Source organism: Stomoxys calcitrans, chromosome 1, assembly GCF_963082655.1.
Source record: "Stomoxys calcitrans chromosome 1, idStoCalc2.1, whole genome shotgun sequence".
Lineage (NCBI taxonomy): Eukaryota > Metazoa > Arthropoda > Insecta > Diptera > Muscidae > Stomoxys > Stomoxys calcitrans.
In genome coordinates, this window is record NC_081552.1 from 26,487,039 (window position 1) to 26,504,425 (window position 17,387).

At 31.4% G+C, this 17,387-nt stretch overlaps 1 protein-coding gene across 3 annotated transcripts in view; it reads right to left on the reverse strand.

Annotated features, from left to right (window-relative positions):
• LOC106094994 (cysteine-rich motor neuron 1 protein) overlaps nt 1–17,387 on the reverse strand; it is a 410,024-nt gene that overhangs the window by 323,304 nt on the left and 69,333 nt on the right. The window contains exon 1 of one of the 3 annotated variants that reach the window (XM_059369758.1): nt 13,935–13,957. The exons of the other annotated variants lie outside the window; for them this stretch is intronic. The gene's annotated coding sequence lies outside the window, so the exon portion shown is untranslated. Of the gene's footprint in view, nt 1–13,934; nt 13,958–17,387 lie in introns of those variants that run through there. 3 annotated transcript variants of the gene reach the window in all.

Consider the following 17,387-nt stretch of genomic DNA (forward strand, 5'->3'; position numbering starts at 1 on the left):
CCAGCAGCACGTTGTTTGGACTTTTCTAGGAATAGAAGGCTCCTTGTCGATGAGCTAAAAATGGCGGCCACTATTACGTTAAGGTTTGCAACTGCTCCTATCACACTGAACGTCATAACTTTGGAGGTATGGCGGCAGTGTTCCATTAGGCCATTATAACTGATCAACTGTTTTGGGGTGAGGTGGTCCGCTAGATATATGAGCAGATTAAAGATTTCGTATTCGCAGTCCACAAACTTTTACTTTGGATTGAACTCCTTATTGTCATAATTGGTGTATACAGCTGTTTGGTGGGGGCGTCGGACAATTGAGCGCCTCACTCCATCTGCCACTTGAGCACAAATTTGAATAACACACTCCACTTAAAAATATCTATTACTTGATCCCCCATTGTTTTAATAGGTCAAATAGACTATTGGAGGCGACTTTAGGAAGTAAATCAACACTTAGATTCTTGGACACAAAGTTTAATGTCATACTCGTAACATTTAATTTGAGGCTCAGCTAGCTATGATCGAATTATATTCTCATCATTTTTTTTTTTGTTAAATTCGTAGTGTAGTCCCGAATACATTTCATTTGAGGCCCATATTGATATTTACTTCCAATATGTTTGTTTGGAGGAGTTTTTGGGGATGGACGACTCCTCGCATACTTGATCCCAATTTTCAATACCATATTCGTATTGTACTTCCCAATACATTTCAATTGGTACCCATATTGTCCCTATCCACTTTTTTTAAGTGGTGTTTTTGGGGTAACGGGGGAGAATCCGCCCCCTTTCCAATATCGACAAATTAAAAAGCCTTTTCCTCCTTCCTGACCATTTTCGTAATCTACTCCCGAATACCATTCATTCGAGTCCCATATTGTCATTATCGTCTAATAAACCTATTTAAGGGGGTTTTGGGTTCGTGGCGGCTCCCCAGTTACTTGGATCCAATTACTAATATGAAATTCGTAGTCTACTCCTGAATATCTTTCATTTGCATCCCATATTGTCCCGATCGGTTCATTTTAATTTTGGCGTCGTACTTTTAGGGTAAGGGGGAGGGTCCGCCCCCCCTACCGATATCAATAAATCATAAAGAATATTGCTCCTTCCGAATCATTCCTCACAATCTGTGAAAATTTGAAAGAAATCGGTTCAGCCGTTACCGAACAAACAAATATACAAACCCACAAACTAACAAACATACAAACACAAACTCATTTTTATATAAATATATAGATTCCTTTTAAATTCGAATATCATAGAAAATTTGGTATATGGCGACACAGATATGGCAAACTATGGCAATATAGAATTTCTTAGGTTTGCGAAGCTAGCTAGGCAGGTTGCCAGTTGTGTGGCATGCTATCGACAGCCAAAGCGAACAAGACCAATTACTTTGCTCAGCTAATAAAAGTTGTGGCTCACACTAAATGCATACGAGTACATGAGGTCGCCTCAACAACAACTTTCAAGGTTTCCTTTTCCGTTTGCAGCACAGCACAAAAAAACTGTAAAAAAAAAACACAGCAACAATTTTTATTTCAAGCACCAGCATTGCTACCACCATCAACGTAACCACATAATCACAACCAACGGCTGAAACAATAAGCCAATGCCTTGCCAACAATCTCTAGGTAAAACAGTACCAAGAATTATAAATGAAGCCCAAGGTAAGGTAAAGCATGAACGTCATTTTGGCTGGAGCATGAGAAATTGCCATTATGTCGACTCACACGTCTCCACACACATACAAATACACACATTTGAATTAAATGAATTGATTTTTCTTTAATGCTGGCTGGTGTTTGGTCTAACCAGCCAACTCTGAATACAACATTGGAAATACTTTATTAAAATGTTGCCATTAAAAGATGCCACAAAATTTTCGGGATAAGAAAAAGTGAATTCAATTTATGATAAAAAGGAAGTGTAATATTTAATTGCTATATGTGATTTCAATTTAATTTTTAAGGAATATATGCTTTAAATGAAGCTAGCTCGGAATTTGTAGGAATATGGGCCCTTTTTTAGTGACAAAAGCTAAGAACAAAATGACTACCAAAGATATTCTTACAAATTTAACCATGTTTATGAATCCCACTTTTATAACCTCCACCATAGGATGGGGGTATACTAATTTCGTCATTCTGTTTGTAACACCTCGAAATATGCGTCTGAGACCCCATAAAGTATTGTATATATATTCTTGATCATCATGTCATTATACCCACCACCGAAGGATGGGGGTATATTAATTTTGTCATTCCGTTTGCAACACATTGAAATATCCATTTCCGACCCTATAAAGTATATATATTTTTGATCAGCGTAAAAATCTAAGATGATCTAGACATGTCCGTCCGTCTGTCTGTTGAAATCACGCTACAGCCTTCAAAAATAAAGATATTGAGCGGAAACTTTGCACAGATTCTTTTTTTGTCCATAAGCAGGTTAAGTTCGAAGATCGGCTATATCGGACTATATCTTGATATAGCTGCCATATAGACCGACCCTCCAATTTAGGGTCTTAGTCCCATAAAAGCCACATTTATTATCCGATTTTGCTGAAATTTGGGACAGTGAGTTGTGTTAGGCCCTTAGACATCTATCGTCAATTTGGCTCAGATCGGTCCAGATTTGGCTATAGCTGCCATATAGTCCGATTTCTCGATTTAGGGTTTTAGGCCCATAAAAGCAACATTTATTATCCGATTTTGCTGAAATTCGGGACGTGGATTTGTGTAAGGCCCTTCGACATTATTCGTCAATTTGGCTCAGATCGGTCCAGATTTTGATATAGCTGCCATATAGACCGATCTCTCGATTTAATGTTTTGGGTCCATAAAAAGCGCATTTATTGTCCGATATCGCCGCAATAAGGGACAGTGAGTTCTGTTAGGCCCTTCGACATCCTTCTTCAATTACACTCAGATTCTGCAATTAGGTCTAGATCGATCAAGATTCGCATATAGCTGCCTTATAGACTGATATCTCGATTTAAAGTCTTGGCCCCAAAAAAGGCGCATTTATAATCCGATTTAACTGAAATTTGACACATTGACTTATGTTAGGCTTTTCGACATCCATATTGTATATGATTCAGATCGGTTTACTTTTAGATATAGCTACTAAAACGACCAATATTTTGTTATACATAATTGAACAATGGCCTGTACTTGGTTTTGGTCCAAATCGGATCATATTTCGATATACCTTGCTATGGGACATAAGGTATGCAATTTTCACCGGATTTTGATGAAAGGTCATGTCCGTCCGTCTGTCTGTCGAAAGCACGCTAACTTTCGAAGGAGTAAAGCTAGCCGCTTGAAATTTTGCACAAATACTTTTCATTAGTGTAGGTCGGTTGGAATTGTAAATGGGCTATATCGGTCCATGTTTTGATATAGCTGCCGTATAAACCGATCTTGGGTCTTGGCTTCTTGAGCCTCTAGAGGGCGCAATTTTCGTCCGATTTGACTGAAATATTGCATGAGGTGTCTTGTTCAATAACTATCCCATGTATGGCGCAAATCGGTTCATAACCTGATATAGCTGCCATATAAACCGATCTGGGATCATGACATCTTGAGCCTCTAGAGGGCGCAATTATCATCCGATTTGGCAAAAATTTTGTACAGCTGGTCTCATAACTTTCAACATACTTGTCTAATGTGGTCTGAATCAAACAAATAGCTTGATGCAGCTCCCATATAAACCTATCTCCCGATTTTGTTTCTTGAGCTCCTACAAGGCGGAATTCTTATCCGAGTGAACTTAAATATTACACAATGTCTTCTACAATGTTCAACATTCATTTATGGTCCGAATCGAAATATAATTTGTTCATTAGTCTTTGTTTGCCTAAAAAGAGATACTGCGCAAAATGCGATCAATGGTGGAGGGTATATAAGATTCGGGCCGACCGAACTTAGCACGCTCTTACTTGTTATATTGTTATATTTATTTATTTTTTTTGATTAATTAACAGCACTAATCTTTAATTAAAAAAAAAATAATAATTTGTTCTTGTAACATTTTCCAAAAATATGTCACTTCTTCCTCGTTTGCCTTATATTCTAATTACTCTGCTTATGGGGTTTTCTTCTTTCTGTTCTAAATCATGCCAAGACGATTTCATCAATCATGTCAGTCTTTAATTTTGTTTAAGTCTCATTGAAAATGCCATGCCAGTGCTTATTGCTAATCTTTTTTTAATTGTTTTGTGCCACGTTAAAAGGCATCGAAACAACAGGCAACGAATTATGAGTAATTAAACTTTCTAACCTTTACATGTGCCGCTAATTGATCCTGTGCCAACACTTTTTTTTCTGTTGCAGCAAAATAATGAATGATAAAGAAAAAGAAGAAAATTAAACAGGGGAAATGAAATATCCTTAGCTCAAGTTTTCCCTTTAATACAAAAAAAAAAAAAAAAAAAAAAAAACACCCTTGAGCTTCAAGTAGTAGCCATTATCACTTGAACCCCAGTTTCATAATAAATGATATACAAAACAAGGAGCTTTGAGAAATTTAAGATGATACCAATCCACTTGCTTTTGAAGTAAGAAAAGAACGTTTAACGATTTATTTGCAGTCTACAGGCTTACAAGGTCTTATAATGGTTTCAGCACTATATGTTTATTGAGGTTTTTGCCTTCAGTTGATTTCACCCCATATGGCTGAGTTCTTTTCAGCCTCAAACCGCAGCAGCAATAAAACCAACTATAGTTGAACATACGTTTCCAATGCATTTAATACACATGTGAGATAGAAAGAGTTTATTTCGTGCGATTTTCCGATATCATTAAAAAGCCATTTTTCAATGTTGTTTACACTCTCAGACGAAACATAAATCCCCCGCAAAAACATTTCCACTGTCAACACCATTTTAACCACTCTTCCCTCGTTCCGCCTTCCTTGGGCATTCAGCATACCTTTTTCCATTAACGTTGTCTGCATTCGCTTTTGTGTAAGATTAAATTAAATCTACCAATTGACATTTAGCATTTACCGGGAAATCACAAGCCTTTGGGGGCATCATGTCACAAAATAAATATGAAAATAAAACGAAATAAAGTTTAAAATTCAATTTAAGGAAAATTTTAAAGTAAAAATATAAATTGAATTAATTCTCGAAACATGATTTATGAGAATAGTTATTAAAAGAGTAATTTAATGGATTTTTCATTTCATCATTCACAATTTATTCAGGTTACAGATCATCATACGTGCCACGGTACCATGTATAAAAAAAAAAAACTTAAGAGGAGTAATTTAATTAAATTAAATTAAATTAAATTAAATTAAATTAAATTAAATTAAATTAAATTAAATTTAATTTAATTTAATTTAATTTAATTTAATTTAATTTAATTTAATTTAATTTAATTTAATTTAATTTAATTTAATTTAATTTAATTTAATTTAATTTAATTTAATTTAATTTAATTTAATTTAATTTAATTTAATTTAATTTAATTTAATTTAATTTAATTTAATTTAATTTAATTTAATTTAATTTAATTTAATTTAATTTAATTTAATTTAATTTAATTTAATTTAATTTAATTTAATTTAATTTAATTTAATTTAATTTAATTTAATTTAATTTAATTTAATTTAATTTAATTTAATTTAATTTAATTTAATTTAATTTAATTTAATTTAATTTAATTTAATTTAATTTAATTTAATTTAATTTAATTTAATTTAATTTAATTTAATTTAATTTAATTTAATTTAATTTAATTTAATTTAATTTAATTTAATTTAATTTAATTTAATTTAATTTAATTTAATTTAATTTAATTTAATTTAATTTAATTTAATTTAATTTAATTTAATTTAATTTAATTTAATTTAATTTAATTTAATTTAATTTAATTTAATTTAATTTAATTTAATTTAATTTAATTTAATTTAATTTAATTTAATTTAATTTAATTTAATTTAATTTAATTTAATTTAATTTAATTTAATTTAATTTAATTTAATTTAATTTAATTTAATTCAATTTAATTCAATTTAATATAATTTAATTTAATTTAATTTAATTTAATTTAATTTAATTTAATTTAATTTAATTTAATTTAATTTAATTTAATTTAATTTAATTTAATTTAATTTAATTTAATTTAATTTAATTTAATTTAATTTAATTTAATTTAATTTAATTTAATTTAATTTAATTTAATTTAATTTAATTTAATTTAATTTAATTTAATTTAATTTAATTTAATTTAATTTAATTTAATTTAATTTAATTTAATTTAATTTAATTTAATTTAATTTAATTTAATTTAATTTAATTTAATTTAATTTAATTTAATTTAATTTAATTTAATTTAATTTAATTTAATTTAATTTAATTTAATTTAATTTAATTTAATTTAATTTAATTTAATTTAATTTAATTTAATTTAATTTAATTTAATTTAATTTAATTTAATTTAATTTAATTTAATTTAATTTAATTTAATTTAATTTAATTAAATTAAATTAAATTAAATTAAATTAAATTAAATTAAATTAAATTAAATTAAATTAAATTAAATTAAATTAAATTAAATTAAATTAAATTAAATTAAATTAAATTAAATTAAATTAAATTAAATTAAATTAAATTAAATTAAATTAAATTAAATTAAATTAAATTAAATTAAATTAAATTAAATTAAATTAAATTAAATTAAATTAAATTAAATTAAATTAAATTAAATTAAATTAAATTAAATTAAATTAAATTAAATTAAATTAAATTAAATTAAATTAAATTAAATTAAATTAAATTAAATTAAATTAAATTAAATTAAATTAAATTAAATTAAATTAAATTAAATTAAATTAAATTAAATTAAATTAAATTAAATTAAATTAAATTAAATTAAATTAAATTAAATTAAATTAAATTAAATTAAATTAAATTAAATTAAATTAAATTAAATTAAATTAAATTAAATTAAATTAAATTAAATTAAATTAAATTAAATTAAATTAAATTAAATTAAATTAAATTAAATTAAATTAAATTAAATTAAATTAAATTAAATTAAATTAAATTAAATTAAATTAAATTAAATTAAATTAAATTAAATTAAATTAAATTAAATTAAATTAAATTAAATTAAATTAAATTAAATTAAATTAAATTAAATTAAATTAAATTAAATTAAATTAAATTAAATTAAATTAAATTAAATTAAATTAAATTAAATTAAATTAAATTAAATTAAATTAAATTATATTAAATTGAATTAAATTAAATTAAATTAAATTAAATTAAATTAAATTAAATTAAATTAAATTAAATTAAATTAAATTAAATTAAATTAAATTAAATTAAATTAAATTAAATTAAATTAAATTAAATTAAATTAAATTAAATTAAATTAAATTAAATTAAATTAAATTAAATTAAATTAAATTAAATTAAATTAAATTAAATTAAATTAAATTAAATTAAATTAAATTAAATTAAATTAAATTAAATTAAATTAAATTAAATTAAATTAAATTAAATTAAATTAAATTAAATTAAATTAAATTAAATTAAATTAAATTAAATTAAATTAAATTAAATTAAATTAAATTAAATTAAATTAAATTAAATTAAATTAAATTAAATTAAATTAAATTAAATTAAATTAAATTAAATTAAATTAAATTAAATTAAATTAAATTAAATTAAATTAAATTAAATTAAATTAAATTAAATTAAATTAAATTAAATTAAATTAAATTAAATTAAATTAAATTAAATTAAATTAAATTAAATTAAATTAAATTAAATTAAATTAAATTAAATTAAATTAAATTAAATTAAATTAAATTAAATTAAATTAAATTAAATTAAATTAAATTAAATTAAATTAAATTAAATTAAATTAAATTAAATTAAATTAAATTAAATTAAATTAAATTAAATTAAATTAAATTAAATTAAATTAAATTAAATTAAATTAAATTAAATTAAATTAAATTAAATTAAATTAAATTAAATTAAATTAAATTAAATTAAATTAAATTAAATTAAATTAAATTAAATTAAATTAAATTAAATTAAATTAAATTAAATTAAATTAAATTAAATTAAATTAAATTAAATTAAATTAAATTAAATTAAATTAAATTAAATTAAATTAAATTAAATTAAATTAAATTAAATTAAATATATTTAAGATTAGAAAACGTATCTGATATCCAATTGTCGGACCAATTGTTTGGGGACCACCCCAACCTCCAAAACACCGCTAAATTGAACATATTTACCGACCATGGCTATATGGGACTCAAATAAAATGTATTTGCGAGTAGAATACGAATCTGATTTCCAAATGTGGGACCAAGTGTTTGGGGTCCGCCCCCCCCCCCAAAGAGGACAAATTTACGACCATAGCAATATGGTGCTCAAATGAAAGGTCTTTGGGAGTAAAGCACGAAACTGATATTAATATTCGGGAAAAAAGTGTATATGTGGCCACCCCACCAAACTGGTCATGTTTGCCGAGTGTGGATCACGAATTTGTTATCAACATTCAGGACCAACTGTTCAGGGATGTCCCAACACCATAGCAACCCCAAAGTAGTACGTATTTGCTCACCAAGGCTTGGGTCTTCAAGACGGTGGAGCTCGATATTGATAGTTTTTAGGGTCCATACCCCAAACCGTACAAAATTTGCTGAATTTTGCAATAAGGGGGTTTGAGATTAGAAAAAGAATTTGATATCCAATTTTGAGGCCAATGGCGTTATGGGGTTCAAATAAATGATATATGAGAATAGAGCACGATACTGATATATTTTCATATCGGGCATATTTACCCACCATATCAATGTGGAGCTCAAACGAAAGGTATTGGGGATTGGAGCACGAAACTGATACCCACTTTCTGGACCAATTTTCTGGAGGGCTACGCCTTTCCCAATATACCTCAGAAGCAGCATATCTGTTATATCAAAATATGTTCCGATTTGGACCAAATACTAATAAGTACAGAAGCTATATATAAAAATAAACCGATCTGAACCATATATTACACCGATGTCGAAAAGCCTAACTTAAGTCTTTGTATCAAATTTCAGTGAAATCGGATTATAAATGCACTCTTTTATGGGCCCAAAACTTTAAATCGAGATATCGGTCTATATGGCAGTTATATTCAAATCTGGACCGATCTGGGCCAAATTGACGAAGGATGTCGAAGGGCCTAAGACAACTCACTGTCCCAAACTTCAGCAAAATCGTATAATAAATGTGACTTTTGTGGGCCTAAGACCCTAAATCTAGAGGATCGGTATATATGGCAACTATATCCAAATCTATACCGATCTGGGCCAAATTGACGAAGGATGTCGATGGGCCTTACGCAATTTACTGTCCCGAATTTCATCAAAATTGGATAATAAATGTGTCTTTTATAGGCCTAAGACCCTAAACCGGCGGATCGGTCTATATGGGGGCTATGTCAAGATATAGTCCGATATAGCCTATCTTCGAACTTAACCTGCTTATGGACAAAAAAAGAATCTGTGCAAAATTTCAGCTCAATATCTCTATTTTTAAAGACTGTAGCATGATTTCAACAGACAGACGGACGGACATGTCTAGATCGTCTTAAATTTTTACGCTGATCAAGAATATATATACTTTATGGAGTCTAAGACGAATATTTCGAGTAGTTACAATCAGAGTATATAGAGAGTATTAGTATACCCCCATCCTTCGGTGGTGGGCATAAAAACGAATTTGATAACCAATTTTGGGGCCAAGTGCTTGGGGGCAATATGGGTTTTAAATAAATGGTATTTGAGAGAAGATATGCTGATACTTTTTTCAGGGCCATGTGTCTGGGGGACCATCTCACCCTTCGAAAACACCCCTTAAGCGGACATCATGACATTATCGGGCTGAATAAAGTCTTTTAAGAATAGAGTACATTTAACATCAAAACTTATACTTGCATATACTATTTTTGTAGCATGATATTTCACTAAAAGCGGTTTTATTTTCGAAAATAAATATTCAAAGGATTATTTTGTTCCATATCAAGTACCAGAAGGCGCACCGAGGCGGGCCCGGTTCAGCTAGTATTACTATAAACAAGTAAAAGCATGCAAAGTTCGGTCGAGCCGAATCTTATATACCCTCCACCATGAATCGCATTTGTCAAGTTCTTTCCCAGTATCTCTTTTTAGATAAACAAAGGATAAAAGAAAACCCTAAAACTACACACTGTTTCAAAATTGGATAAAACCGAGCTTTTATGGGCTTCAGCCTCTTTATCGGGAGATCGGTCTATATCTACATGAAGTCCGATCTGAACCGTATTTGGGTTAGATGTAGGGAAGCCTTAAACTACTCACTGTTTTAAAATTTCGGCAAAATCTGTCTATATAGCAGCGATATCCACATATGGCCCGTTCAAGAACTTAACCAGCGTATCTGTGCCAAATTTCAGCTCAATATCTCAATTTTTTAAGGATGTAGAGTGATTACAACAGACGGACGCACAGACGGACAGACAAACGGACATCGTTTAATCGTCTTAGAGTTTTACGAAGATCCGAAATATATATATTTTGTTGTGTTGCAAACCCCTATCCTACGGTGGTTGGTATAACAAAAAAGAAATATTTGAGATTGATTATTTTGAAGGCGGCTAGATAGTTATTGACGAATAAATAAATACAAATTTGAATAATTTTTTAAATAACAGTTATTTTTATCAAACCTCGTATACACCTTATAAATGGGTCAAATTGGACCCTTTTTTAGGTATAGTTTCTACATAAATCAATCTGCCGATATGACTCTTTAAACCTCTATAGAGCCCAATTCTCATTCGAAAAATTTGGCTGAAATTTAGCTAATATCTATGCAATGCATGATCAAATAGGGTGTATAACCTGATATTTAAATCGATCTTCCGATTTTATTCTACATGTTTGTAGAGGAGGCCACCGTAGCATAGAGGATAGCATGTCCACCTATGACGCTTAATGCCTGGTTTCAAAAAAATGTTCGGCGATGGTTTTCCCCTCCTAATGCTGGCAACATTGGTCAAGTACTCTGTCAAGTAAAACTTCTCTCCAAAGAGATGTCGCAAAAAGAAGATCCCTTCGCATTGAGCTTAAACTTGAACCGGACTGCACTCATTGATTGATATGTGAGAAGTTTGCCTTTGTTCCTTAGTGGAATGTTCATGGGCAAAATTTGCTTTTTTGCTTTTAGAGTGCACAATTCTTATCTTATTTGGCCGAAATTTTAAATGATGGCTCCTCTCTGACCGGAAATATTTGTATTTACATATTATGATCTGGTACACCGATCTTCCGATCTAACTTCTCAACCCACTAGACGCAATATTTGCACCAACTCTTTTCGACTCCAACATTTTAATATGGTTTAGTCTGAATCAGTCCATAACCTGATATAGCCTAAAGAGAGCACAGTTATAACACCTTCTGGGTGTTACAAACAATTGCATTAATGTTTAATGCAATTGTTTGTTTGGAAGAGTTATAGACCAATATAAGGATCAAATCATAATCGCTTTCTGATTCTATATAGCTATTTCTGTCCGTCAATCTTATTCGGTAGATGAAGGGTATTGGTCGGCACCGCACGATTTTGGACTCAACGTAAAGATAATACAACAGGTTCAGAGAATATGTTGTCTTGGCATAGGGGGAGCGGTGAGATCCACGCCTACTAGGGTACTGGAACTATTCTAGATGTCCGACCAACAGACACTGCGGCTATGAGACTTCAGGCGATGAGTTATAAGATAGATATCAGACCATAAACCAACTGGTGTGGTGTGAAAAACAATTAAGGAGGATTTTGTAAGTAGCAAGGAATTTCTAACTTCGATTTTCTTTTTCGAAGTTACATTTTAATATTTGGAGCGCACAACAAGCCGATTTCATGGTGTATGCTCATAGTAGGAAGGAGCGAATTAATATCAGGATCTGTTCAAAGTAACCTTACATTACCTACATGATAAAACTAGCTGCTTGAAAATTTGGACTGATACTTCTTATTGATGTAGATCGTTGGGGATTGCATGTTGCAAATGGGCCATATCGATACCTGATATGGATATAGCTCCCATATGCAGGGGTCCTTCGACTTGACTTTTTGAGCCCTTAAGTGGCGCATTTAAAATCCTATTGGGCTGAAATTTTTAAATCATGAGCTTCTGGAAGCCGAAATAATTGTCTGATTTGGCTAAAATTTTATACAAAGTGTCTTTAAATGACTTTTAACAACCACACCAAGTACGATTCAAGTCGGTAACCAGATATAGTTTCCGCTTAAAACGATCTCCCTATTTGACATCTTGAGCCTCTGGAAGCCGCAATTGTTATACCATTGTCCAAATTGGTCCACTGAACTGAAATATCCCGATTTGCCTTCTATGGGTCTCAGAATAAGATTTTTGCCTTGTTTGTCACAAATTTGTTACGTAGAGTAAAATTATGCCCTTTAAATATGTTCACTATGTGTACATTTTTAGCAGAATCCATTGTGGTGGTTTTCCAAGATTCGCTTCGGCCGGAATCATCACATTTTTTCTTGTTAATACATTTTCGATGCATTGCGGTAGAATTATTTTGAATTTCATCCCAGTTCTTTAACAGTCTCGCTCACTCATCGCTCTTTCCTTTCCCTCGTTCATTATAAGTTTCTACCATATTCATTTACCTCATCATTCTGAACAACCTTGCAGCAACGGAATACCATACCTCGATATTTGCATTGTAGTGTAGGTCATCGGGACATTTATGCATAATGGCAACACCATGATTACATTTGTAAAATTCGTTGCATTTTGTTGGCGAAGGATATTGAATGACGGCATCACCAGCAGCATCAGCTGCAGTGTCTCACTGTTGGTTGCTTGCTCCACCTTCAAGCTGGGGCAGACAATCTCAGTTGTGGCCAATGTTGTCGGTGGTCCAAGGCAACAGCTTAGGGCAAAAGCAACAGCAATCCAACGGAATGTAATTAAAGTGTTAAATTTCATTGTAGTTGCTATTGTTTTGAGGGTTTTTTCCAGTTGGAAAAGGACGATGAGGAAGGCGTTGATGATGACGATGCAGGTGTTGCATTCAAGAGAAAGGTTGAATGAATTTACTGAACTGTGTGCAAGTGCTGATTTTGCTGTTTCTTCATCCCGAAATGTTCGAACTGTTATGCAGCTATGACATTCACTTATAATTTTATTCCATTTGGTTTGTTGTGTTTGTTGTGTCTTTTCTCCTTGCTTGCTTCCCTTTACACACATTTTTATATGCTGTTAAAATGTTCTCATTGCTGATAGCAGTATTGCGACACTCGTGTGGGAGAGCTGATTCGAACAAAAGGCAAAAAATTTAGCTACCTTGATTGTTGTTGCAGTTATTTTAACACTGTTTGTTGGAAAGAGAAAATTTAATTTTTAGCTTAAGCTCTCCCAACCCCCCCCCCCCAGATTTCGTTACATATGTATATGTATTCATACAATGAAGTAGATAATTAAATACATGACTTTGTAGATATGTTGGTGTATTGGAGTGCAGCACGAAAGTATCCTATAGAAAAAACCAGTAAGGAAAGGCAAAAGTCGGGCGGTGCCGACTTTATAATACCCTCCACCTCGGCGGATGTATTCAGATAGGTTATTAAAATTACTATATCAAATTTCGAGCAAAGCAAATATGTTCAAAATGTACTAACTACGGTTGGCAAATGACGAGAGATGGGAGATACATGTAAATCTGAACCGATTTCGATCAAACTTTATGGATATGGTGGAATTTGTCGAGGAAAGCCTTGTACAAAATTTTGGGAAGATTGGTTAATAAATGCGATTGCAGTGGGTCTAGGAGTAAAAATCGGGCGAAATATATTTATGCGAGCTTTACCTAAATCTGAACAAATTTCCATGAAATTCACCAGTAATGTCGAGAGTCATAAGAAAATCCTTCCTGCAAAATTTCGGGAGAATCGGTAAACTAATGACCATTTTATTGTTGTATTACTGCAAATCGGAATAACATATATATGGGAGCTATATCCAAATCTGAACCGATCTGGGCCAAATTCACGAAGGATGTCAAAGGGCCTGACACAACTCACTGTCCTAAATTTCTGCAAAATCTGATAATAAATGTGGCTTTTATGGACCTAAGACCCTAAATCGGACCCTATAGACCGATCCTCCGATTTAGGGTCTTAGGCCCATAAAAGCCACATTTATTATCCGATTTTGCTGAAGTTTGGGACAGTGAGTTGTCTTAGGCCCTTCGACGTACTTCTTCAATTTGTCCCAGATCGGCCCAGATTTGAATAAAGCTTCCATATAGACCGATCTCTTGAGGTTTTCGGCCAATAAAACGCATTTATTGTCCGATATCCCCGAAATTGGGGACAGTGCTTTGTGTTGACTTATCGACATTTTTCTGCACCTTGGCCCAAATCGGTCCAGATTTGGATATAGCTGCCTCGTAGACCGATATCTCGATTCAAAGTCTTGGCTTCATAAAATCCGTATATGTATTCCGATTTCACTGAAATTTGCCACAATGACTCATGTTAGGCTTTTCGACATCCGTGTCGTATATGGTTCAGATCGGTTTATTTTTAGATATAGCTACTATACTTATTAGTGTTTGGTCCAAATCGGAACATATTTTGATATAACTGCTATGGGACATAAGGTATGAAATTGTCACCGAGGTGGTGGGTATCCAAAGTTCGGCCCGGCCGAACTTAACGCCTTTTTACTTGTTAAAGACTGTAGCGTGATTTCGAGATATTGTAGCGGACAGACGGACGGACATGACTAGATGGTCTTAAATTTTTCCTTTGATCAAGAATAGATAGACTTTCTAGGGTCGGAAATGGATATTTCGGAATCACAAGTAAATATACCCCCATCCTTCGGTGGTGGCTATGATAAAGCTTTTATGGGCTTCAGACCCTTCATCGGGAGATCGGCATATATAGCTGCTGTATCCAAATATGATCCGATCTGGAAAAAGACGTATCTGAGCCAAATTTTAGCTCAATATCTCAATTTTCGAAGGCTGAAACTTTGCAATTTTTGTCTGATTTGGCTCAAATTTTGAATTTTGCAGGTAGTGTTCTATTATGATTTGGTTGAAATTTTGCAGATAGCGTTCTGTTATGATTTGGCAGAAATTTTGCAGATAGTGTTTTGTAATGACTTTCAATAACTGTACTAAGTACGGTCGGAATCGGTCTATAACCTGCTGTAGCTTCCACATAAACCGATTTTCCGATTTGATTTCTTGGTTGATTTCCCTTACAAGCCGCAATATTTGTCCGATTGTTCCGTTATGACCAATCTAATATATGTACTAAATACAGTCCGAATCGTTCTATTACCTGCTATAGCTCCCATATAAACTGTTCTTCCGATTTGACTTGCGATTTTTGTCCGATTTGGCGGAAATTTTGAACGTTGTGTTTTGTTATGCTTCAAAACTGTGCGAAGTACGGTCCGAATCGGTTTATAAACTTCTATAGCTCCGATATAAACGGATCTCCCGTTTTGATTTCTTGGCCCTTAAAAGTCCCAATATTTGTCCAATTTGGCTGCAATTTTGCAGATAGTGTTCTATTATGACTTCCAATAACTGTGCTAAGTACTGTCGGAATCGTTCTTTAACCTGATAAAGCTCTCATATAAACCGATCTCACGACTTGACTTCTTGAGTCCTTATAAGCCGCAATTGTTGTCCGATTTGGCTGAAATTTTGCACAAAGTGTTCTGCTATCACTTCCAACAACTGTGCCAAGTATGGTTCAAATCGGTCCATAACCTTATATAGCTGTCATATAAACCGATCTTGGGTCTTGACTTCTTAAGCCTCTAGAGGGCGCAATTCTTATCCGATTGGAATGAAATTTTGCACGACGTGTTTTGTTACGATATCCAACAACTATGCTAAATATGGTTCAAATCGGTTTATAACCTGATATAGCTGTCATATAAACATATCTGGGGACTTGACTTCTTGAGCTTCTAGAGGGCGCAATTCCTATCCGATTTGGCTGAAATTTCGCAAGACGTTTTTTATTGTTACTTTCAACAACTATGTCAAATAAAGTACAAGTCGGTTCATAACCTGATAAAGCTGCCATATAAACCGATCTGGGATCTTGACTTCTTGAGCCTCTAGAGGTCGCAATTATTATCCGATTTGCCTGAAATTTTGTACGACGGATTCTTTCATGACCATCAACATACGTGTTTATTATGGTCTGAATCGGTGTATAGCCCGATACAGCTCCCATATAAATCGATCTCTCTATTTTACTTCTTGAGGCCACAAAGGGCGCAATTCTTATTCGAATTGGCTGACATTGTACACAGGTCTCCAACATATAATTAAATTGTGGTCCAAACCGGACTATATCTTGATATCGTTTTAATAGCAGAGCAACTCTTTTCTTACATCCTTTTTTGCCTAAGAAGAGATGCCGGGAAAAGAACTCGACAAATGCGATCCATGGTGGAGGGTATATAAGATTCGGCCCGGCCGAACTTAGCACGCTTTTACTTGTTTTTGCTGTTTTGACCGAAATTTGGTATGTAGAATAAAATTATGCCCTTCAAATAAATTTATTTTGTATAAATATTTAGCAGAATCCATGGTGGTGGGTTCCCAAGATTCCGCCCGGCCAAACTTAGCACGGTTTTACTTGTTAAGAAATACATGTGAAAATTTGTCTTCCACGAAAATGTCAGTTTTAGACTTCATTCAATGGTTAGATATTTTGTTCGTTTGTTGTATTGTACTCATCGTTGATTAGTATCCGATATTTCAAGAAAGACTCTGTTTATTTCATTTGAGTGATCAATTTGACAATTTGCTGTCATTTTCCATTACCTAGGTTATCTATATGCTGTACAATCTATTGGGTTGCCCAAAAAGTAATTGCGGATTTTTCATATAGTCGGCGTTGACAAATTTTTTCACAGCTTGTGACTCTGTAATTGCATTCTTTCTTCTGTCAGTTATCAGCTGTTACTTTTAGCTTGCTTTAGAAAAAAGTGTAAAAAAAGTATATTTGATTAAAGTTCGTTCTAAGTTTTATTAAAAATGCATTTACTTTCTTTTAAAAAATCCGCAATTACTTTTTGGGCAACCCAATATAGCATCAACGGCGTATGTAGAGAAGAATTTCAAAGCTCACGTGTTCAACTTCATTGTCTCGAAATCGTTTTGTTTTGTTTCTACTTTAAGTTTTATAATTGAATTTTAGTTGTTCTGCTACTGCTGCCGACGCTATAACCCAATGGTAATTGATAAAACTGCTGCTGCGATGTTCCTCTTCCTAAAACAAACTCAGCAATGAAAGAGGAAGAGAAGAAGAGTG